Source organism: Perissodus microlepis, chromosome 1 (genome assembly GCF_051167445.1).
Source record: "Perissodus microlepis isolate ML-2025 ecotype Zambia chromosome 1, ASM5116744v1, whole genome shotgun sequence".
Taxonomy (NCBI): Eukaryota; Metazoa; Chordata; class Actinopteri; order Cichliformes; family Cichlidae; genus Perissodus; species Perissodus microlepis.
In genome coordinates, this window is record NC_140461.1 from 4907038 (window position 1) to 4932034 (window position 24997).

General features: G+C 38.2%; 1 long non-coding RNA gene across 1 annotated transcript in view; it reads right to left on the reverse strand.

Moving 5' to 3' along the window:
* Window positions 1-4781: 4781 nt before the first annotated feature.
* The window catches only part of LOC146393196 (uncharacterized), a 65255-nt gene continuing 45039 nt past the window's right edge, over window positions 4782-24997 (reverse strand). The window contains exon 3 of the long non-coding RNA XR_014800234.1: window positions 4782-5950. This is a non-coding gene — a long non-coding RNA (uncharacterized LOC146393196). The remainder of the gene's footprint in view (window positions 5951-24997) is intronic.

The following is a 24997-nucleotide window of genomic DNA, read 5'->3' on the forward strand; positions in this document are numbered from 1 at the left end:
TAATTGTTTTCCTAAAATCTAAAGCTTCTAGACTCTCTAGATGAAAGGATAAAATGAATTGAATTTAACGACACATACACACACATATATATACATACACACATACACATACACGTATATATATATATATATATATATATACATACACATATATATACACACATACACATACACGTATATATACACATATACACACACACATACACACACACATACATATATACACATATACATACATATATACTAGGGGTGCAACGATACTCGTATTGATATTTAACCGTTCGATACAGTGCTTTCGGTTCGGTACGCATATGTATCGAACAATACAAAATTTTTCATTTATTTTATCAACTTTCCTTCTGATGATGCTGTCTGTGTTGAGCGCTCAGTGGATCTGTGCTCGACAGTGCAGCCTAGGCGGAGTAGTCGAACGCAGATTCACTGAGCGCAGAGCAAGCTAGCCAGACAGAAGTTAAGCTCTCCTTGCAACATGGCAAATTGAACCTCCCCCACCCTCATTCAGATCTGGCGTTTGGAACTATTTTGGTTTTCATGTGAAGTATGACCCTGAAGGTAAGCATGTCATGGACAAAAGTAAAACAGTATGTTGGATGTGCCACGCAATGCTCAATTACATTGGTGGGAACTAGTGGTTAGCGCAGTTTGCTCGTTAATGTGTTGACACTGTCCAGCCCCACGCACGGGGCGATCCGCGGTAGCTCGTTAACGGAGATTTGCCGTGTTGTGGCGTTAATGTCATTTCAGATTAACGCTGACAGCACTAGTGGGAACACAACGAATATGACTGCACATTTACTCCGACAGCATCCTAGTGCAAAGACAAGTGGAAGCAGACAAAAACAACAAGCAGGCATGCTACAAACTTTACCCGAGTCATTTAGACAGCCGTTAGCACAGGATTCTCCTTATGGGGACCTGATATGTTTAATATGCTGCTGAGAATATAGCCCAGAAGAGGCATATAGTATAGCTTTTATTTTGGAAAGAGCCATTTCTCTGTAATAAACTCTCTTTTCCAAAGATGAGTGATTTCTCGATCAGATAGATTTATTTTTTTAATTACTTTGTTGTTCCAGCAACATTAAATTTAAAAACTGTACTTTTGAGTTAAAATATATATTTATAATTTTAATAAATGACAAATTAAAAAGGCATGAACATTTTTTTGTATCGAAAAAATATCGAACCGTGACACCAAAGTATTGAACCGAACCGTGAATTTTGTGTATCGTTGCACCCCTAATATATACATATATACACATATACACACATACACATATATATACATACATACACATATGTATATATATATATATATATATATATATATATATATATGTATATATATACACATACATACACACATATACATATATATATATATATATATATATATATATATACAGGGAGTGCAGAATTATTAGGCAAGTTGTATTTTTGAGGAATAATTTTATTATTGAACAACAACCATGTTCTCAATGAACCCACAAAACTCATTAATATCAAAGCTGAATGTTTTTGGAAGTAGTTTTTAGTTTGTTTTTAGTTTTAGCTATTTTAGGGGGATATCTGTGTGTGCAGGTGACTATTACTGTGCATAATTATTAGGCAACTTAACAAAAAACAAATATAGGCCTATACCCATTTCAGTGATTTATTTTTTACCAGTGAAACCAATATAACATCTCCACATTCACAAATATACATTTCTGACATTCAAAAACAAAACAAAAACAAATCAGCGACCAATATAGCCACCTTTCTTTGCAAGGACACTCAAAAGCCTGCCATCCATGGATTCTGTCAGTGTTTTGATCTGTTCACCATCAACATTGCGTGCAGCAGTAACCACATCCTCCCAGACACTGTTCAGAGAGGTGTACTGTTTTCCCTCCTTGTAAATCTCACATTTGATGATGGACCACAGGTTCTCAATGGGGTTCAGATCAGGTGAACAAGGAGGCCATGTCATTAGTTTTTCTTCTTTTATACCCTTTCTTGCCAGCCACGCTGTGGAGTACTTGGACGCGTGTGATGGAGCATTGTCCTGCATGAAAATCATGTTTTTCTTGAAGGATGCAGACTTCTTCCTGTACCACTGCTTGAAGAAGGTGTCTTCCAGAAACTGGCAGTAGGACTGGGAGTTGAGCTTGACTCCATCCTCAACCCGAAAAGGCCCCACAAGCTCATCTTTGATGATACCAGCCCAAACCAGTACTCCACCTCCACCTTGCTGGCGTCTGAGTCGGACTGGAGCTCTCTGCCCTTTACCAATCCAGCCACGGGCCCATCCATCTGGCCCATCAAGACTCACTCTCATTTCATCAGTCCATAAAACCTTAGAAAAATCAGTCTTGAGATATTTCTTGGCCCAGTCTTGACGTTTCAGCTTGTGTGTCTTGTTCAGTGGTGGTCGTCTTTCAGCCTTTCTTACCTTGGCCATGTCTCTCAGTATTGCACACCTTGTGCTTTTGGGCACTCCAGTGATGTTGCAGCTCTGAAATATGGCCAAACTGGTGGCAAGTGGCATCTTGGCAGCTGCACGCTTGACTTTTCTCAGTTCATGGGCAGTTATTTTGCGCCTTGGTTTTTCCACACGCTTCTTGCGACCCTGTTGACTATTTTGAATGAAACGCTTGATTGTTCGATGATCACGCTTCAGAAGCTTTGCAATTTTGAGATTGCTGCATCCCTCTGCAAGATATCTCACTATCTTTGACTTTTCTGAGCCTGTCAAGTCCTTCTTTTGACCCATTTTGCCAAAGGAAAGGACGTTGCCTAATAATTATGCACACCTGATATACGGTGTTGATGTTATTAGACCACACCCCTTCTCATTACAGAGATGCACATCACCTAATATGCTTAATTGGTAGTAGGCTTTCGAGCCTATACAGCTTGGAGTAAGACAACATGCATGCAGAGGATGGTGTGGACAAAATACTCATTTGCCTAATAATTCTGCACTCCCTGTATATATACATATACATATATGTGTGTGTGTGTGTGTGTGTGTGTGTGTGTGTATGTATATATATATATACATATATATGTAATACAAGCTGTACACGGACTACTTACATTATATCAAAGTGTCATATCCATTTCTCTATTATTTCTCAGTTGCAGTGAATATATAGGAGAAAATAAACTGTAGAAAACTAAACAGAAGAAATAAGAAGAGAAATAACAATTTAACATAAACCAGTGACACACTCCAGGACCTGATCAACCCTGGCAGGGCCTCCTTGGATGAGGGTGTCTAGTGGCTGAATGGCCGAAACACCTGATGAATCCAAGATCCACTACTGATGATGTGTCCCAAATCTTAATATGATAATCTAAATCAGATCTGTAATCCCCCCCCCAAAATGGCAGATTAGCTTGGGTAAAAGACGGAAAGTTGAGGCACACAATGATGTGTGTTGCTGGTAAAGTTTCTGGGCTGCCCTTCCTCATAACAGCCATCTCTCAAGATTCTCGCCATTTAAAGCAATGCATTATCAAGGACTACAACATTTGGTCCTTTTTCTTGCCCAACACTAGCCCAAAATATTTAATCCTCTGGGGTCCAGGGTATAATTGGCCATTTTTCACTATTTTTGATGTTTCCTCTACATTTCACCTTTAAAAACTATTTACTTTGCCTTGTTTGTGTAACCGAGGACAAGGGATGAGTAAACGGGGCAAAGAAATAAATTGATAATTTTTTTCTTACATTAATTAGACATACAAATTCCCAGTTATTTCCAGACAGGACTTACAACACATCCGGCTGCTATCCCAGCTGCACATGAGACTTGCCACACAAATGGTGCGAAAAATAACACAACACTGCAAACCGTTACACCCCGTTTAGCGACACTGCAATCGATTTACCTGTGGCATGCACTGCAAACAATTCGGGTCTCAGCACAGCTGGGAAGCAGCGCTATGCATGACCTGTATCTGGGATATAAAGGGAAGTGGCACAAACAAATAAACAAAAAACAAAAAAGGAGGTTAGTCCGCCCTTACACAACCCACTCCCAATCAACAACCGTCTTTACGGCTGGACGAACTAACCAAAACAAAATTCCAAATCAATCAAAAGAACGAAAAAACGACAGCAGAGACAGCACAGCTGAAAAACACAAACAACATTATCGATTAAAATATTACCCAATAAAATATCAATTTTATGAAACCATTCAAAATCACAAAGCTAAAACACACACTCAATATACCTACAATATTGATCAGTCTCCCTGTGCGCAGTCGATCTAGGGCTTGATCAATTCTTCCATTAAAACTCGTGGTCACACTAAAAGTCCAACGACACACATTAAAAATGGGCACCTACAATAACAAATGATCCAAACAAAATGGCAAAAGTCTCTTACCAACAGTATACCCACTCGCACCCAAGTGAATTAATTGCCTCTGTTTTTTTCCACAGAAGAGTGCTGACTTCACCCCACACACCCACTACCTTTTCACAGCTCTTCAGCCAATCACCTGGCAGAGAGCAACAAACTGCCAGGTGACACTTGTTACATTTGGTATCATTCTTTTCAGCACAACCTCACGTGTCTGAATTTACAATTATGTTTTCATTTTGATATACTGTATTAACACAATTCATCTAAAATCGGACAAAAAACATAAAATCTGAGTAGAAAAAGTTATATTTTTTACTGTAACAACCACAAACATGTTTATTGAATCATATTTCATAAATTTAAATGCAAACATAAATGATCAATTTTAAAATCATATGCACAAGTTTTGCAAACAACAAAGTTATTTGCAGCCATTTACCTTTTACCCTTTTTTATAACCATTTCAAACTATTTACATAATCAGGTGTCCTGCATTCAATAAGATGCCACACACACTCCAAAAAATGCTAAACGTCACAAATCTCAAAAAATCTCACGAAACTCACTCTCTATTGCTGTCTTCCTTTCTCTCTCTCTGGACTTCACTCCTAAAACTTCTCCGTGTTCCTAAGCAACCAAATGTCATGTTGCCATATTATTTTTGATTGGTCGACATGGTGCATTTTTCCACCAACACGAACGGGCTGTTTTTTGTTTTGTTTTGTTTTGTTTTTTGCTCATAAGCAGAGAGTGCTTGCTAGCGCTGTCCTTAGACAGTAAACGTGACAAAACTATTGAGGAAAAAACGCCACGTATATATTGATTATCATGACTCTGGTTTTACGTGGCCTATCAACATAATTTAAAAACTGGTATATATCACCTTGTTGCTTTGTCATCTTGAAGTGGTCATGTGATTGGCTTACCATGACTACTTTATTCTTCCTCAGTCAAAAAGCAGCACTCATGTGATTGTTTTGCCCCCTAGCTTTTGTGGTGCCCAAATTTATGCACCTGCTTGATTTTGTTTAAACAATTATTGCACACTTTCTGTAAATCCAGTAAACTTCTTTTCACTTCTCAGATATCACTGTGTGTGTCTCCTGTATGATATATTTAACTGACATTTTTTATTGTAACAACCAACGATTTATACGGGAAAATAATGGCTATTAACAAGGTTGCCCAAACTTTTGCATCCCACTGTATTAGTATATTTTGTCATTAGTATAATATGAAATAAATTCTACATGTGTCAAGTCGTGTGCCAACATTTGCTGTGTAGTAGAACTGAGACATTAGTCATTATAAAAATTTATTTGAAATAATATTAAAATTTACAAACAGAAAAACATTAAACATAAATATATAAAATATAAGTATTTACAGAGAGACAGGAATAAAAAGGACCCAGCTGCTCTCCAGAGCAGGAACAAGACTGAGGAGGAAATGCTCTGTTGAAGACTGGCGTGGCCTCTTCAGGGACACCAGGATGGCCAGCTCCACCGCCGATGGACCGTCCTGGGACCCGTCCCTCATCTGCCTCGGAGCTGTCCTCCTCTGTGGGCCTGTAAAACACAGCACAAAACACAAAGAAATGAGAAGGCTGCTACTACACTGTTCCAAAAAATAGTAATGTCAAAGTATCTTACTGTATATTTTACAGTTTTGTACTGTCTTTCTAGAATATCATTAAATTTACATAAGTAGACTGTGATTTTACATGTCAAAGGTAAAATAACATAACATCACTGTAAATATAGCAAAACACAATTTACTTGTTTTTTAAATATATTTTTTTGTACATATGCATATTTAGATTGTAAAAATACATTCAGAAATGTATCATAATTTCACAAATATTTGTCTGTTATGTGAGAGAATGATCTGTTAAATTCAAATGTAATACTATGGAAAATATATAAAATGTTCGAAAATTAATGAAAATAATCAATAATTAAAGGAGTATTTGAATTATAATTTTGCTGAAAATTTCATGTCATCTTGGTCTGATTCAATAATTCAGAGGTAACAAGTGAAAATATAATTAATAGGAATAAAAACTAAAAAAAACATATAAAACACTGCACGGCCACGCTGTGCTAATTATATATTTTAAAAAATAAATGTAGAGGTAGGAATTGCAATTAATATAAATCTCAAAGTATTCACAACATTCCTGAACAGAAATAGGCCTCTGCACCTGGGGTGAGGGTGTGGCCTTGAAAACAATGTGACATGCCATTGGATGTTGGGACACATAATAACATGACGCTAAGCATCGGCCAATGAATGTGAACTAACAACCACAAGGTCGCGGGTATGGCTGTACTGTAGGAAAAAATCCTAATATAAAAGTATTTTACTGTGCATTGTACAGTTTTGTTCTGTTCTTCTAGAATATCATTAAAGTTACGTAGATAGACTGTGATTTCACATTTCAAATGTAAATTAATGTTAAATCACTGTAATATAATAAAACCTAATTTTCATGATTATTAAATGTATCTGTCTGTACATATGCATATTTAGATTGTTAAAATACATTCACAAATGTATCATGATTTCACAAATATCTGTCTGTTATTTGAAAGATTGAACTGTTGAATTCAAATGTAATGCTATGGATTTGATTTGATTTGATATACCTTTATTAGTCCCACAAGGGGAAATTTCATAAGGCTGCCGACCTATTGCACGCAATGGCGTCGCCATCTTACCCTCCGACCATACATACATTACACAAAACATCACATGGGGAAGACAGGTCAGAGAGGTATAACAATGGAAAATGCACCACATGAGGAAAGATAAGGAGAAAAAAATAACTCCCACCAGACTGAGCTCCAACAGGGAGATCAGTTTGAGAACAGAAAAAAACACCTCTGCACATAGCACATGAAAAAACTCTTAATACACCAAAGAACATAAGTATCACATAAGTATTATTATCATTGCTATTTAGGGCGATCGTGGCTCAAGAGTTGACAGTTTGTCTTGTGATCAGAAGGTTGCCGGTTCGAGCCCCGGCTCGGACACTCTCGGTATTGTGTCCGTGGTCAAGACTCTTCACCTACTGGTGATGGGCCGATGGTGCGATATGGCAGCCTCGCCTCTGTCAGTCTGTCCCAGGGCATGCAATCCATTATTATTTAAACCAACTGTTAACTGTATATTTCTGTACATTTACGTATTATGATTCATATTGCCACATTCATTGACCTTGTTTATAGGTAATTTCATTGTTTGACCACGTTAAAATGTTCCTAATTTGATGTCTAAAAGCACTTGGAAAAGGCAGAATCCCATGTGAAATTAGCACAACAAACTCTATTTTCAGTACTGAAAATAACTGTATTTTCATGAGAAAGTTATTTTCTGTTATTTTACGGTAGTATTTTGGCGCCCCAGCTGCCGGAATATTACTGTTTTTTTAGGATTTGTTTTTTTTTTTTTCTTCTATTTATAGATAATTTCATTGTTTAATCACATTAACATGTTCCTAATTTAATGTTTAAAATCACTTGAAAAGGCAAGATCCCATGTAAAATTAGCGCAACAAACTGTATTGTCATTACTGGAAATAACCGTATGTTTACAGCTACTTCCGTGCAACTGATATAAGGTGCAGTAAGCTGAAGACAGCTTCAACCGTCTGTTTGTTGAAAAATAGCAACGCGACCACACCACATTTTCTTGTTAGTAACGGTAATGGCGCTGTACTCGTTACTGAAGAAAGTAACGCCGTTAGTAACGCCTTTACTTGCAACGCCTTTACTTGCAACGCCTTTACTTGTAACGCCGTTATTCCCATCACTGCCAAAGCCATAAGCCTTGGTAATTTTAAAAACATGATCATTTCATTGCTGGAGGTGGACACCTTAACATGGGCCTCTATGGGGACTGAGTCACTTCTGGAGCCAACCTCAGGTTACAATTAAAGGAAATGTGTTTGGTACTGGCTCACTGGCTTCATTTTTCAGCCCTGGAGGTTGCTGCTTGGGTATTTAGAACTTCATGGTAGAGCTGTGTTGGTTTGGTGGAATGATTTACCAAATTTAATTTAGGCTGCTGTTGTCAAATTTTGCTTGGAGCCCAGCCTCTGTGTTACTGGACTAGTTTGCACTGCCTCTGTCTATTTCTCTTGCTTGATTTTTCACTAGTTTCTCAAAAAAAAAAAAAAAAAAAGGAAGAAGAAGAAAGAAGAAGAAAAAAAAGAAAATTACAACACACTTGTGTATTACATCACACCTGGAAGGGTTTTTTTTTCTCAGTTCTTGATCTGCTGTGCTTTGGATTGTGCCTCAGCGGTACATCAGTACGGATTATAGTGTCTGCCAAATGAATAAATGCAAATGGGCTGTTGTCACCCAGACTTCAATCAGTGGCAAATGAAGGACTGATTTATCATTTCTATCCAGAGAGACAGTTACATCCTGTGGAGATGCAAAGATATTCCTTCCTAAGACTGAAACCCCCCCCACACATCAGTAGGTTGGCACAAATGCATCACGGTTGGAACATAGATTTAGAGTATGAATCAGGGCCAACAACTCAATTGCACTTGTCTAAGATCTAACCTGGTATTACAGTCCAAGACTCAGCAGGCTTTGTTTACTCTCTGAATTCACTCTTCAGTAGCAAGAGGGTTTAGATGAGGATTTTTGTATTAAACGAAGATGCTTAGAAACAGCCATCTTGAATACTGAAGCTGTCAAACTTGGGTACAAGTTTTCTGAATTTGGACTATTTTCCTTGGAAAGTTTGGCAAAAGATTGTTCGGAAGCAGTCAGTTTCATTCAATCCTGATTTTTGCATCTGTAACTCATTTGGTATGCATAGTAAAGGAAACTGGATGCAAATGGACCTGCTTTCCCATTTTTCCTTCACAGCAATACAACCAAAGTAGGTCGTCTTGCATGTTTTAGAGTTGGGAGACCTTTTACACCTTTCAGGATTCCTCTCCTGACAAAAAAACAAAGAAATTAGTCTCTCCTCCCAGGATCAAAGCAAGGATCGTTTGGTTGTTAGAGGAATGTGCAAACTGCTACACAGTGGAGCTGTTAAAGTAACTACCATGCAGTAAAAACAACAATAACAACAAAAAAGAAACCCACAAATAATATAAATATGTGGAAGTAGGGCAGGTCCTCTTCACAAAATTGTAATCATGAGATTGGCATTTAGAGGTTAACTTTCATAAGAAGTTCTCAAATGTGTACAAATGTTTTAGTTTGAAAGTAAAGATGTTATTTGCTTCTCTCATCCAAGCTGCTGGGGGCAGACGCGGCGCTTTTGTTAGCCTTGGGTGACTCGTGTCTACTCCTCCAGAGTCAACATAACCTTGCTGAACGTGAAAAGCTTACTAAGGGCTGCTGACCTACTGCAGTTTTGAGCAGTGAAAGGGGCCTGAGAGGCCCTCCTGGTTGTGGACAAGTGCTTCAACATGCTAGCATTCTCTCAGCTCTATGCGCGCCCTCCTGCTGGTGAAAGAAGCCCACAGGCTGCTAGCAGGCAGGTCAGAGATCAAATCTCTATTCTGCTTTTCTCTCTTTAACATTTTGTCAGGTGTTGAAATTATGTAGCAGATGGATCTTTTGGTTTCAAGGGCAACTATATCTAAGAAAAGGTGTAAAGTTTCACAGTGGATTTCAACCACCATAATATTACCCACATCCACGTAGCTGTGTTAGCAAATCTAGTCACAAAAAACAAATAGAAAAGACAAACTTATCTGAGATTTGTTTAGTATTAAGTGCCTGCTCTTGACTGTATGTGCAAAAAGACACATTACTTTTAATTTAACCTTTTTATTAAAATAAATCTATGGTTGTCATGCTGTTGCTCCCTGCAGAGTGTGGGATATGCCTGGTGTCTTTGAACAGCAGGCTGCGCATGGTAGGGGGCCAGACCACCCTCACTGAGTGCTTCAACCCAGACACAGAAGAATGGATCCCACTTGTCAGCATGAAGGAGAGAGGGGTAGAGTGCAGGGCGGTGACCATGCTGGGCTGTGTGCAAGTCACAGGGGTTTCTTCCTCCACTAAAGGGACCTACCTGCAGCGCATAAAGAGGTATAACCCTCATACACAGATACAGAATATGAGAAATCGTTAGAGATGTGCCTGGAGTGTAAATTTGCACGGCTGTATCTGAGTTCATGATGGTACATTATGTGGATGGATCAGACCATACTGAATTGCAAAAAAAATGTAAGTTTAATCAATCATGCACTTACATTTCAATTTAAAAATGACAAATATTAATAAATGAGTAAACCTATTTTTCACTGGATTTATTTTGTATGATCAGTGAAAAGAACAGATCTAGGAAGCACCATGTGTCTGTTGGACATTGGTCATGGTTACAGCAAAGTAAAATGATTGAGACCACCAGTGAAAACGTATTTCTTTTTTATGTAATTTAATTTGCTTAAATGAATATGGCTCATATTTAATATTTAATAATTCATTATGATTGAACATTTAATTATTTCTGAAACGCTGCATAAGTCAGGGAATCCCAATCAATCTATAGTTTTATTTGTTCTCTGTCTCTCTTTCTCTTTGTGTGTGTGGCTGGGTGGGGCTCGCTAAGGTACACACTGCTCTGTAGAACCTGGTTTAAGTTAAAAAATGTAAAGGGACATCATTAAACTGGGGAGGTTTTCATGAAAGGACACCTGAGATTAAATATGAACTCCAAAAACACAAGCAGCACTGCGCTTTGTGCCTCTACAACACTGCTAAGAAAAGGTTTTGTGGGCTGATGACACTATATTAATGACTTCAGGCTCTAAGGTGATGGATGAGCATCAGGATTTGAAGCATGCTTGAAGTGTACAGTTTTTTTTAGTGTCTCAAAAACTGGATGGATTGTGCTTCGTTTACCCGATGATGACCTCTCATGATTCCTTCCATTGAGGCATTTCATGGTCTGTTCTTAAGCTGCTTTCTTTGTTTTCTGACCTGGAAAACTCAAGCACTTGAAATGAACTGGACCTCTTTTTGGTTTATGAAGGCATGTCACCTCTCATCCAAGAGGCTTTTCAGTTCTGATGCACTAAAAGTGTTTTAACCCTTAGTGGGCTTGTCCCCAGGGAGGTGGTGTTGAGAGTGGTTAATCCACTCTCCAATCCTCTGCTCATAGTAACTTACATGATGGGGGTGGGGTAGGGTAATGTCTCACAGTGGATTCACACCTTGGCCTGTGCGACATTAACAACTCACACCTTGACTCACAACTTGACTCATGTGACTGCAAACGTCTTACGTGATTACAGGGTGGGTCATTTACTCTCAGGACCACTTCTGAGGGGACAGCTCCAGTTGTGGTTACACACCTGTGACTTTCAGTCAGTTTTTACTGGGTAATAGTTAGAATGTATCTTTATTTTGAACTTGTTAAAATAGTATAGCAACAACAACAGAAAAAAAAAGGAGACAAACAAATAATATATCAATATAGTGCCAAATAAATATTGTGAACACGGTTTAAGCTAGAAGTACAACACCCTCTAACTTTGTCACATTCTTCTTTTTGAAAGAAATAAAAACTGCATTTTATTCATTTTTTCTTAAATTTTTTAATTCAGAATTACTCATAGTTATGGCAATTGTAAAAAGATTGAGTTCCAGATTGACTGATTAATTGATAATCTGTTTTGAAATGGAATTAGTGCATGTGAAATTGCTAGTGCTGGATATTTATATAAATAAATCTTTTACTATTAAAGTTTGCGGTGTTTTAAACTATAGAAAGAGGAAGCAACTAAAGTATGACACATTAATTATACTCAGTGACAGCAAGTCTGGCATTGGCTGTAATAAAGCAAATATGCCTTTGTAAATCATGTGAAACCCTATTAAGTATGTGCAGAACTCAGTCTGAACTAACATGACAAATGCTTACCCTTTTCTACCAATTACTCCTACGTCCATGCCCATTGTTCTCTTTGACAATAATGGCCTAGATCTAAATCTCCTTGACCCATTTAATTTCAAGTTCCATGCAGGACTGCGTAACTCTGCTCTTTCTTGCAAGTTTGGTGCCCTCTGCAGCATTGTCGGTGTGGGTTCAAGTCAGAGTAATGAGCAGAAGCTGCCAAGTGATGGCAGTGTTGTTCTATATTGAGTAGACTTGAAAAGCAGTAGAGTTTGTGAATAAAAATGGCTCTTACACACGCTTTTGAGATTTTCTTACATTTTGAGACCAAACTCAGAGGAGCTTTGCTCTTGACAAGCAAGGACATGAACAATCATAAAATCAATGAAAGAGCTGATGGACAAGAAAGTCGTGGTGAATTGCCTTTGGATGTAGCCAGAGTGAGTGATCATCCCTTATCAGGTGTGTGGTGCAGGATAAAGCCTCCTCATTTAAACTGTGTTACTTGCAGAATACAATTTTCCCACCCTGTGAAAGCCAGAAACCATGCAGAATTTATCAAACCCTCAGAACATTTTGTCAAGTTACCCTTGAGGAAGGCTGTTAATCCTCAGCAGTAGTTAACATAGCACACTGCAATGGGGATGGAACCCGTGTTATTTTATGCTTTCATATTAATGTAACAGTTTCAAATAATTTAGCACTAATATCAGCCCATAGCAATGGAAGACAATTAAACTGTGTGATTCTGTAGTTGCACATAGCTGTCAATAGAGGTTGATAGAGGTCAATGTGACTAACAGGAAAATGAGGAGGGCATTTCTTTAAACACCCAGCATATTCTGCGCCTGTTCCTCCCTTTCATCCGCCCTCTCACCCAAGTTCTGCTCAAAGCCCCGATTCTTGTTGTTTTCGCCCACTTAAAGTCGATAATGAAATGTATGCACTGGGTGATTTATCAGAGCAGATGTGTATCTAGGTGAGGGCCAGACCAAGTCTCTGGAGCACAGCGGCCTGACAGTTCAAACTCCACACCGGCTTTAGTAGGGAAGCCTCGCCTCGCCTCTCACCCAAGGGTTGTCATTGCCAACGTATGTGCCAGCCAGCCTTATTACAATTAATTAGCTGATGCTGAAATGTTCTCACACTTCAGAAGCGATCATGTCTCATCTTGGCCAGCGAAAAGGCTGCTGGTGGGCTGTTGTCATGTTGGCTGGCCTGATAAATCTGGGATGACAATATACTAGCAAATCATGTTTTTTTTATAAGACCACTTTAATCTTCATGTGATATTTTACTCTGAACTAAGAATATTAGTTGAGAAGTTGGATTGCTTTTTCCCCGGGCACCTTATGATATTTTCCTTCTCCTAAGTTAACATTATAATATTAATCTTATATTTGCATGAATATCTCGCATGTTAATAATAGTATTCAACTTTAATATACCACTATTACAGTTGCGCACAATGCATAGCAGGGAATATATAACCTATATAGCCTGAATTAATAAAAAAATTGTTTTACAGATTCTACATTATATTCATTGGCTAATTTATTTGATCCCGATCATGCTTTAGCTCTTACGTTAGGAGGCTGCAACGTTCCATAAATCTTTATTAGATGTTACAGATAAATTTTGGTTCCATTCTTCTAAAATGTGTTTGTTTACAACAGTTTCTCTTCCTGAGGGCTACAGCATTAAATCTGCTAGTGTGTTAGTGTGTGACTGAATATTCCATGATGTTGCCTGCATTATGTTGCAAGATTAATTGTAACTTACAAGCTGGGCGTAATTCAGTCCACTCTGTTCATCACACACATTTTCAAACTGGCAAGAGCAGATGCCTTACTCAGTTGATTAGTCAAAATGGAAATGATGCTAAACCACTATTAGGTCCATTGCGTGGGACCTGATGCAGCTGAACTTGACTCTTGTACATTGCTTGCCTAATGAGGTGTCTAGTATTCACAGATATAAGCTTTACTTGTAAGTCTTTGATTGGGAATTACAGTAAGTGTTATTTCATAGTGTTTCTGTGAGAGGTGTCGTTGCTTCACAGAATCTTTTGACCACTTTCTGATTGAGGCAAAAATGACCCTTTTTTAACCATGAAGTAGTAAATTGATAATGAAATTTTCACTTGCTGTAGGTAATTGGTGTCAGAAAATAGAACATTATATGCTATTATTTCTTTTTCTTTTGTCTTTTTTTGTTTAAAGCAAATTTGGTTTTATACATATTGCAGCAAACAATATTGGTGGATGAGACGTGTGTGCAAAAAAGTGAAGAAAAATCCTGAAAAAGAGAGATATTGGTTTAATTTATCTGATGTGTACACAAGGGCTTTCTGCACTGTGGTCTCACAGCAAAATGGCATACGTTCTTGAGTTTGTCAAAATTCCTATTCCGAGATTGTAATTTTACCGTAATCGCTTGCCAGTCTCATATATGTGCCATTTCCAAATTAAACTTTGATTCTCAAATGCAAACAACTACAGAGGCCCCACTGAGAATTAGAAATGGTCAAAATGTTTCCAGCACAAATAAAGTGATCAGCTGGCCATGCAGATGTTACAACAAAGAGTAACGTTATTAGTTAGCACTAAGCTAGCTAGCGAGCTAGTTGAAGTCTAAAAATGAAATATTAAAACAAAGAAACAACTAAATACTAGGAAGAGTTAGTCGACATATTTGCCACTACATGGCTAGCTGCAGAAGTATCATTAAAGTAATGAATAGAACATATTTGAGAAGCTTTGGGTGAGGGGTGGTTAAATAGATACAAGACAGTCTTTGAGGGTCAGTCATTGGGGAACACCTACACACCTGTGAGTAAATGAAGGGCAGACCAAGCTCATCAATTAGGACAAAACTGGAGCCGACAAAGAGATTCAGATGGCTCTATCCACAATGAAGTTTGTAATTAACATCTTGCTCTATGATTCGAAATATTTGCTACCAAAATGTCACAACCCCAATCAAATCTGATCAAATCTGTACACCATAAGGTTTTAAAAACTGAGCAGAAAAAAATGTTAACAGAACAGTGGCCAATTTTGAAAGGGACTCAACAAATGAAATAGAAGATTAAACACAGAAACGGGTTCACGTGTTATCAATGGACTTCAGGACTTTCAAAACGATGTTAAGAGAAAATACTAGTAAAAAAGTAGTACATGCAAAGAAAGTTTGCTAGTCAAGGCACTGCTCTTTTATAAAACTCCCATTTCTAATCTCTGAGAAGACTGTGTACTTAAAAAAAAATCCAGAGCTGTAGAGACATAACACACTTTATGACCTGGCTCTTTTACTTAAAATGAATTCCTTTATGAAGCTGGGATCCTCAGTCAGAGGTGACTTTTATATGCTGTGCTGAAAGATCACAAATCATAATTGGACCTCACAGTCTAATCTGAGGAACCAGACAATGGTGATGTGGCAGAGAGCTGATGGGAAGAGAACAGCTTTATCTCTCCAGCACTGCCATTAGTCTCATGCATCTTCACAACATCTGTACTAGATGAACACAGAGATGCATTCAGCCTGTGGTAAGGGTAGGTTTTTTTGCCCATCCTGACCCCCGCTGTTCATCCGCTGACATCAGTGTGATGAACTGCCTGTCAGTGAGTAAAACAATTTGCTTCTAAAGGATGTGTTTGTGGAACTATGTGTGAAAACTGAAACTATTATATTTCTGATGCCTTAGTTTTTTTATGCAGCTGAGCAGAGACTGGAGATATGTGGGCCAGTTGTGCAATAAAACACCACATTGTTGTTATTTTGTGGTTCGAATTACCCACTGCTCATTTCTTGTCTCCTATCAGATACTATTGAGTAATTTAAGGTACTGGCAATCTCCTTCCCCCTTTCATTTCCTTCTCTGCAGGCTGTCATTTACTCTTCTCTCATCTCTGAACTCATAATCACTGTCACTCAACACATCTTCACCTTGACACATAAATACTTGTATTTTATTGTGTGCGCTTGCCATATTTGCAATACAAAAGCATTAGTTTAAATAGAGTGTTATTTTAAAAAGTGTTGATCTAAGAAACTGGTGTCAACATTGTTACCATAAGTTATCAACCCTAAGGCTAAAATATACAGCTTAATAATAGGTTTGATAATATGAAAATTAAATACTGAATGAATCAGAACTAAAGTATGTTATAGCAGCCCATTAGTAGACAAACATTCCTCTTCAAAAATATTCATTGCCAATGATTTAAGCAAAGTAAATGAATGTGAGGTAATAACTGGTCATGGAAAATAACCTTCTATCATCAGTGGTTTTGGGTTTGACAATTAAAAAAAGTCTGTTTGAAAGACTATTTCACAAAGCCTTGATGGGAAATCCTAAAGCAGCTTGAAGCACCCATATATTTACCTTTCTTCTGTTTGTTGCTGGCTGGGTAGTGTTCAGAGCTTTTGGGGAATAGAAAATACAAAGAATGAGCTTAAAGTCAAAAATTGTTTTGTTGATGCAAAACAAGGCGTTAAGTCTCTGTGGGATCGTCATTATAAACAACTCTTTGTCATTATATATACTTCATTTTTTATTGCATTGGCACAGAAAGCTGCCATTAATCGCAACATAAATTACATAAAAGATAGCAAAGTGTGAACATAACCCCCATAACCATTTGTCTGAAATACTACCTCAAGTCTGGGAAACATATCTGCTGTTTGCTGCTTTATAAGAAAGCCCTCCGCAAAGCCAGAACATCTTACTATTCATCACTGATTGAAGAAAATAAGAACAACCCCAGGTTTCTCTTCAGCACTGTAGCCAGGCTGACAAAGAGTCAGAGCTCTGTTGAGCCAACCATCCCTTTAACGTTAACTAGTAATGACTTCATGAACTTCTTCACAAATAAAATTTTTATCATTAGAGAAAAAATTACCAGTAATCATCCCACAGATGTAATATTATCTACAGCTACTCTTAGTACCATTGATGTTAAGTTAGACTCTTTTTCTCCAATTGATCTTTCTGAGTTAACTTCAATAATTACTTCCTCCAAACCATCAACGTGTCTTTTAGACCCCATTCCTACAAAACTGCTCAAAGAAGTCCTGCCATTGATTAATTCTTCGATCTTAAATATGATCAACCTATCTCTAATGGTCGGCTATGTACCACAGGCCTTCAAGCTGGCTGTGGTTAAACCTTTACTCAAAAAGCCATCTCTAGACCCAGCAGTCTTAGCTAATTATAGGCCAATCTCCAACCTTCCTTTCATATCAAAAATCCTTGAAAGAGTAGTTGTCAAACAGCTAACAGATCATCTGCAGAGGAATGGTTTATTTGAAGAGTTTCAGTCAGGTTTCAGAGCTCATCACAGCACAGAAACAGCTTTAGTGAAGGTTACAAATGATCTTCTTATGGCCTCTGACAGTGGACTCATCTCTGTGCTTGTCCTGCTAGACCTCAGTGCAGCGTTCGATACTGTCGACCATAATATCCTATTAGAGCGATTAGAACATGCTGTAGGTATTACAGGTACTGTGCTGCAGTGGTTTGTATCATATCTATCTAATAGACTCCAATTTGTGCATGTAAATGGAGAGTCCTCTTCACACACTGAGGTTAATTATGGAGTTCCACAGGGTTCAGTGCTAGGACCAATTCTGTTTACATTATACATGCTTCCCTTAGGCAGCATCATTAGAAGACATAGCATACATTTTCACTGCTATGCAGATGACACCCAGCTCTATCTGTCCATGAAGCCAGATAACACACACCAATTAGTTAAACTGCAGGAATGTCTTAAAGACATAAAGACCTGGATGGCCGCTAACTTTCTGCTTCTTAATTCAGATAAAACTGAGGTTATTGTACTCGGCCCTGAAAATCTTAGAAATATGGTAACTAACCAGATTCATACTCTGGATGGCATTACCTTGGCCTCCAGTAACGCTGTGAGGAACCTTGGAGTCATTTTTGACCAGGACATGTCCTTCAACGCACATATTAAACAAATATGTAAGACTGCTTTCTTCCATTTGCGCAACATCTCTAAAATTAGAAATATCCTGTCTCAGAGTGACGCTGAAAAACTAGTTCATGCATTTATTACTTCCAGGCTGGACTACTGTAATTCATTATTATCAGGATGTCCAAAAAACTCACTGAAAAGCCTTCAGCTAATCCAAAATGCTGCAGCAAGAGTACTGACAAGGACTAGAAGGAGAGAGCATATTTCTCCTGTTTTGGCTTCCCTTCATTGGCTTCCTGTTAAATCCAGAATTGAATTCAAAATCCTGCTCCTCACATACAAGGTCTTAAATAATCAGGCCCCATCTTATCTTAATGACCTTGTAGTACCATATCACCCTATTAGAGCACTTCACTCTCGCTCTGCAGGCCTACTTGTTGTTCCTAGAGTATTTAAAAGTAGAATGGGAGGCAGAGCCTTCAGTTTTCAGGCCCCTCTTCTGTGGAACCAGCTTCCAGTTTGGATTCGGGAGACAGAAACTATCTCTACTTTTAAGATTAGGCTTAAAACTTTCCTTTTTGCTAAAGCATATAGTTAGGGCTGGACCAGGTGACCCTGAATCCTCCCTTAGTTATGCTGCAATAGACGTAGGCTGCCGGGGGATTCCCAAGATGCATTGAGTTTTTCCTTTCCAGTCACCTTTCTCACTCACTATGTATTAATAGACCTCTCTGCATTGAATCATATCTGTTATTAACCTCTGTCTCTCTTCCACAGCATGTCTTTATCCTGTCTTCCTTCTCTCACCCCAACCGGTCGCAGCAGATGGCCGCCCCTCCCTGAGCCTGGTTCTGCCGGAGGTTTCTTCCTGTTAAAAGGGAGTTTTTCCTTCCCACTGTCGCCAAAGTGCTTGCTCATAGGGGGTCATATGATTGTTGGGTTTTTCTCTGTATCTATGAAGCGCCTTGAGGCGACTTTTGTTGTGATTTGGCGCTATATAAATAAAATTGAATTGAATTGAATTGAAATATCTGAAGATCCATTTCTAGTTAACATTCTAGTTGCTACAAAAGTTTTCTTGCAGAACTTTTTTTGTTAAAAAAAGAGTGTATATATTAGGGATTTTCAGGGATTTTCATTTACATATATTTCCCTTCATATCCCATATGAGTGAACATTTGGTTTAGAAGCTTTGCTTAAACCAAGGTTGGTAACTCTTTCTCATCTGTCGTGCCAATGAGCTCAAAACCCTGAATCTGAACTGCTTCACTGCTGAAGACTGCTGCGACTTTAAAAAGTTACATATTAATGTTTAAATTAAAGGTTGAACAGTATACTGTTACAATACTGAAATACTGAGTTCATTTATTTATTATTAGTTGGTTTATTTATTATCCAAAGATATCAAATTAGTGTAATTGCAAAATCAAAATACCTTTATGTGGTGAAAAAAGAGATATATCACACAGTCCTGTTTGGAAAGCATAAAATACTTCAGATTGAAACCCACAAAAACTTGACATCACACCAGACGAGACCCCCTGGGAGATCTGTGGCATAAGGGGAACTCTACCACAAGTAGAAGTGGCCAAGCAGAACCACAGAAGACACAAAGTGAGAAGATTCTCATTCTTGAACAATTCTGTTGCATGCTGCATGCAAAGGTCAGTGTATGGGTCAAGGAACTGCATGTAGAGCTGCTTGAGGCCTACCTTGAAGCAGGACAAGAAACCATGACCTTCTTTCGTGAGACCAAGCTCAAATGCACTGGCAGCTCTTGTGTTCTATTTCAGATCCAAGTCAAACTAATACAAGACAGAGAAGGCAGCAAACAAGTAAAAAGTCATCCATCTCCATTTTTTGTCACTGTAGGCAGGAATACACATCAGGCTAGAATGTAGAAGGTCACACAAAAGATGCTAAGACTCACCATCTGTGCACTTTGATAAAGCCAGGAGGTATTAGAAAGTCAAGCAAAAGGCATAGATCCTGTGTGATGACCTGTGGGTGTTGCAAAATGTGCCCAGGGGAAGACGTTGTATCAGGAATGAGAAAGGCTTAAGTTCAAAAGGGGAAGAATCTTAAGATCAGTTCAGTGTTAGAAGGAGTAAGGTGCCAGTGTTTCAGGGGATGCAATCTAGCATCTTTTTGTCTTTAAAATCGGCAAAAAATATAGATAAACCCAACCCTGACATGGCCAGTCTGGATTGTGTTCTACCAGCTACTTGTAAAATCATCTTTTCATTTCACTACTTCAAGTTTTATTTACCGTGTTTCAAACTTTTTGTTGTACAGCAGGTATAACAAATAATATTTGTGAGACAGGTTTAATCTACCTGCTCAGAAAGAGGCAAATGCTAACCCTCAGCACTGTTAGAAACCAAAAACAAAGCTCAAAGAAATTCACCTTTGTCCAGACACTCTAAACAAAGGCAATGTTTCCCTGGGTGTGTAAATAAGGAAATCTTTGTAAGCACGCCATTATCAGCTGAAAAGGTCACATCACTGTTAGGATGACAGCCTGTAAAGAGTGGCAAAAAATCAGATATTGCAGGTTTAATAAGTGCCACAGGCAGGGAAGACTTTAGTAATGTGTAAATGACTTGGTTAAAAAAAGAAGTCGCTGCAGCACAAGCTGATTACTGGCACACATGAATATCATGGGTTTCATTTCACTGAGTTTAGACTGAGTTGGACATACTTGACATACATTCATATCTTTATGGGGATGTTTCTCTTTGGTTTCATCTATGTTAAGAAATGTAGAATTAACATTTGCATAATTCATGTTTAATCAAGTGCGTCACAATATTTTCCCCATGATTCCCCAGTATATGTATGTATGCATCATAATATAGTGATTCAGTCATACATAATAGAACAATATGATCAACAGCAGACATTGTATTGTTATTCATACCAAACGAATGCCACTGTGTGTGAATTATTATTTCAGTTTAATAACATATTGATACAATACACTCTCTAACTTGCTTTACCTCACTTTCATGTAGTTTGCCCCAGCCTGGTCTCGTGGCAGTTCACAAAAGAGTCACAAAATTATGAATCTACATTTTTGTGTTTGTAAACACAAAGTATGACATTTTTTGTATGTGTGTTAGTGAATGCAGATGTGTAAGAAATTCATTTCTATAGGAAATATATTGAGTGTCTGAATTGCACATTTATTTTTGCATAGAAAGAAGGGAGGTATCACCATGGCAACCAGAAAGATAAAGATTTGAAAGACAAGGCTGCCATTGTGTTATAACCCAATCAATGATATTTGTCCTCGCATTACCCAGTAATTTTAAATGCCTGATCTTATTGATCGATTTATCGATCCATCCATCTTTTTGCTTGCCGACTTCTTAAACAAGAACTTGTAACAGATAAACCCAACCAAGTAAATGGCCTATAAATGGTCTGTATTTGTATAGTGCTTTACTAGTCCCTAAGGACCCCAAAGCGCTTTACACATCCAGTCATCCACCCATTCACACACACATTCACACACTGGTGATGGCAAGCTACATTGTAGCCACAGCCACCCTGGGGTGCACTGACAGAGGTGAGGTGACACATTTTATTAACATGAGCCAAACCTGGAGCTCTGATGTGAAAATCAAGATGATATAGGGCTCAAACATCCCTCTGACCTCCATATGAGGAACAATAAATATTTTTGGGAAATTCACATTGAGGAACACACCACCAATCATTAGATTAAATGTTATTACTACAGGATGAACGGCCACAAGACCAGATTGTTTCTTCCCTGTTAGTCATCCTTTAACCTGGGGCATTCGTGGCTCAAGAGTTGGGAGTTCGCCTTGTAATTGGAAGGTTGCCGGTTCGAGCCCCGGCTTGGTCGTTGTGTCCTTGGGCAAGACACTTCACCCGTTGCCTACTGGTGGTGGTCATAGGGCCCGGTGGCGCCAGTGTCCGGCAGCCTCGCCTCTGTCAGTGTGCCCCAGGGTGGCTGTGGCTACAACGTAGCTTGCCATCACCAGTGTGTGAATGTGTGTGTGAATGGGTGGATGACTGGATGTGTAAAGCACTTTGTGGTCCTTAGGGACTAGTAAAGCGCTATACAAATACAGACCATTTACCATTTACCTCCAATAATTGTGGAGTAGTACTATTGTTAGAAAAACGAACAGGGGAATGTGTTAGTTAAGAGGACCTGCTTGTCTTAATAACAAATACATGAATATAAAAAAATATGGTATCCATAATTCTACAAGATCTTAACAGAAAGCAAAGCCATAGCAATATTTTACATTTCTTTTATATTCTGACTCCATACTTTAAACATTTTTTACACTTAATTGTCAAACTTGGCAGTTATTTGGACTAAATGATAACAGTTAAATTGTCTGCATGGTGAAAATTGTTTAAATTCAGTGAAAAGTTCCCACTGAGTAAAAGCTGTTTCATAAAAATCTAATTTTAAAGCCAGATCACATTTTGCCAGAAAGTTGATGGCAAACAAACAGAACTGATGTATTTCTCTCTAAAATGTGTTTAGGCTGTGGATGAGAAAGACTTGAACAGGGCGGGCATCTGACTCGCCACAGTTATAGGTCATCCTCCCAACAGACATGCCTCAGGAGAGGCCTGGGTTGTTCAGACATCATAGACAAAGTTGTCTGGTGTCAGCTTCACTCTAAAGCCAAGAGCATCCATTCACGTGGAGAACACCTTCAGATGATGAAAGCAGATGCCCAGTGGGAGTGATTCTAGACAACAGGACAAAATGGAGGCAACTGCGGGGTGGCACATAAAACCAGCTGACAGTTATGGATGTTTTAAGCCCTGGTGGGCTGGCACTGATCTATATATACATTTTTTTTTTTAAATTCTTTGACCTTTTGTCTCACCACTACCAATAAAAGTGAGTTACCCTGGGGTGAAGGGCAGGAGAGGGCATCTATGGATCTCAAAAAGCCCTCCTGCAATGAATCAGAGGAAGCCACAACCCACAACCTTTTTTTTATACCCTCTGCATCCAAGCACATGCTCTGGTAAAACTGGTGTCCTTCTCTGGAGCACACAATCTTTTCTTTCTTTAGTTTGCTGCTAACCAAATGCTTTTAAAAAATGTCCCCCTCTTCCTTCTAAGCCTTTATTCTGAAAACAAGTGTATAATGTATTTAAATTATTAACACTGACCTACACTGACAAATAGTGCATGGAGAGGTATTTGCACTGAGACAACTTACAACCCTATGTGATGCTAAATGCTTCTTATTATATGGTAAGTCTATATAGTATGTTTTTAGGTCTGAAAACAGGCTGCAAAAAACTGTAAACTGTGAAGGTTGAGAGGTTAGAGGAACACAATTAGACTTGCTGGTAGATTTTGTCTTAGGTTTGTTAAAAGATTTGGATTTATCATGGTGACACAGGCAGCAGGGCATTATGTGGATAAGCTCTGAAGAAGGCACTCCTGTGCTGAAACGTCAGCTTATGGAATAAAGTCTGTGTGGCATAACTGTCAAAGTATTCCTGCCTCTTTGCAAGTATTTTTCAAATACTTTTATTGTGTCACTGTGTGCTTATAATAAACTTAAGGATTATATGTAACTCTACTGTATGAAGTGTATGCACCTTGTGCAACAGTTCAAGGATCAGCCATGATTTATGTTGAAAAATGCTTTCAAATTCAGACTTTTGTGACATCTGTACTCTATAACTCAACACACCTCTGTTTCAGTCGATGATCAGTAAGCAGGTTGATCAAAGGGCTGCAGCATATTTTCTAACAGGAACAAAGAAACAGCTTAAGCTTCTTGCAATCAGATTCTGGTGAAATACAGAATTCAAAATAAAGTGCTAGTTATGAATTATTGAGCTCTACAAAGTGAAGTTTGTGAGTGCATTTGTGGCTTGCTGAATTCATATACCTACAGATTGGCAAACCAGTTTTAAAGCGTCGAGATTCAGTTCCAGTGAAAAAAGAAAGAAAAAAGAAAATAATTCCATTTCCTCTTTTCCATTTTTTAATAATTTCTGTCTGTTTTTTTTTTCATGCTTTTAATGCAGAAAAAAACAACGACTCACATCTTTGTACATTTTGGAGTGCATTAGCTACACAATAGACTGCATGATGGCTACATCCATGAAAGAAAGTAAAGAAGAAAAAGACCAGTTCACAGCAAAAACCTTGTACATATATTTCAGCAGTGAAAATTTTCAAGGATCAGTCATAGTTCTAATTAAAAAATGCTGTTAAACTCAAGCTTTGCCACTTTGATACTCAGCATTCTGCTGCTGGTTCAGCTGTGGTGCTTTAGTCTGTCTGCACATAGTTCATAATGCTGAAGCCCTTCATCCAGCAAGGACAAAGCACAGAAGCAAATTGTCCAATGTCAGCCTTTCTCTGTTGGCTGTGAGAAGAATTTACAATTCAGTGTAAGGTTTTAGTTATTATTAGTACTATCTTTTTCTATAAATCTCTCCTTGGGCTGGTTCCATCTTATTTATGTGTTTATATGTGTAAAAACCACAACCAATACAGCCTTCGTTCTTACATATCATACAATTGATTGTCCCAAAAATCAGAACAGAATTGGGGAAAAAGGCTTTTAAATACGCTGCCCCTGCTTCCTGGAATAATCTGCAGAAGGAACTGAAATGATCAGAATTGATTACCTTGGGAGAGTTTAAGTCTGTCTTAAAGGAACGAGAGAATAACTCTTTTACTCAGTGTGATTGTTTTTAATGTACTCTTATCTTGATCTGTTATTGTATATCTTTCACGTTTGTACGGGATATTGTGTT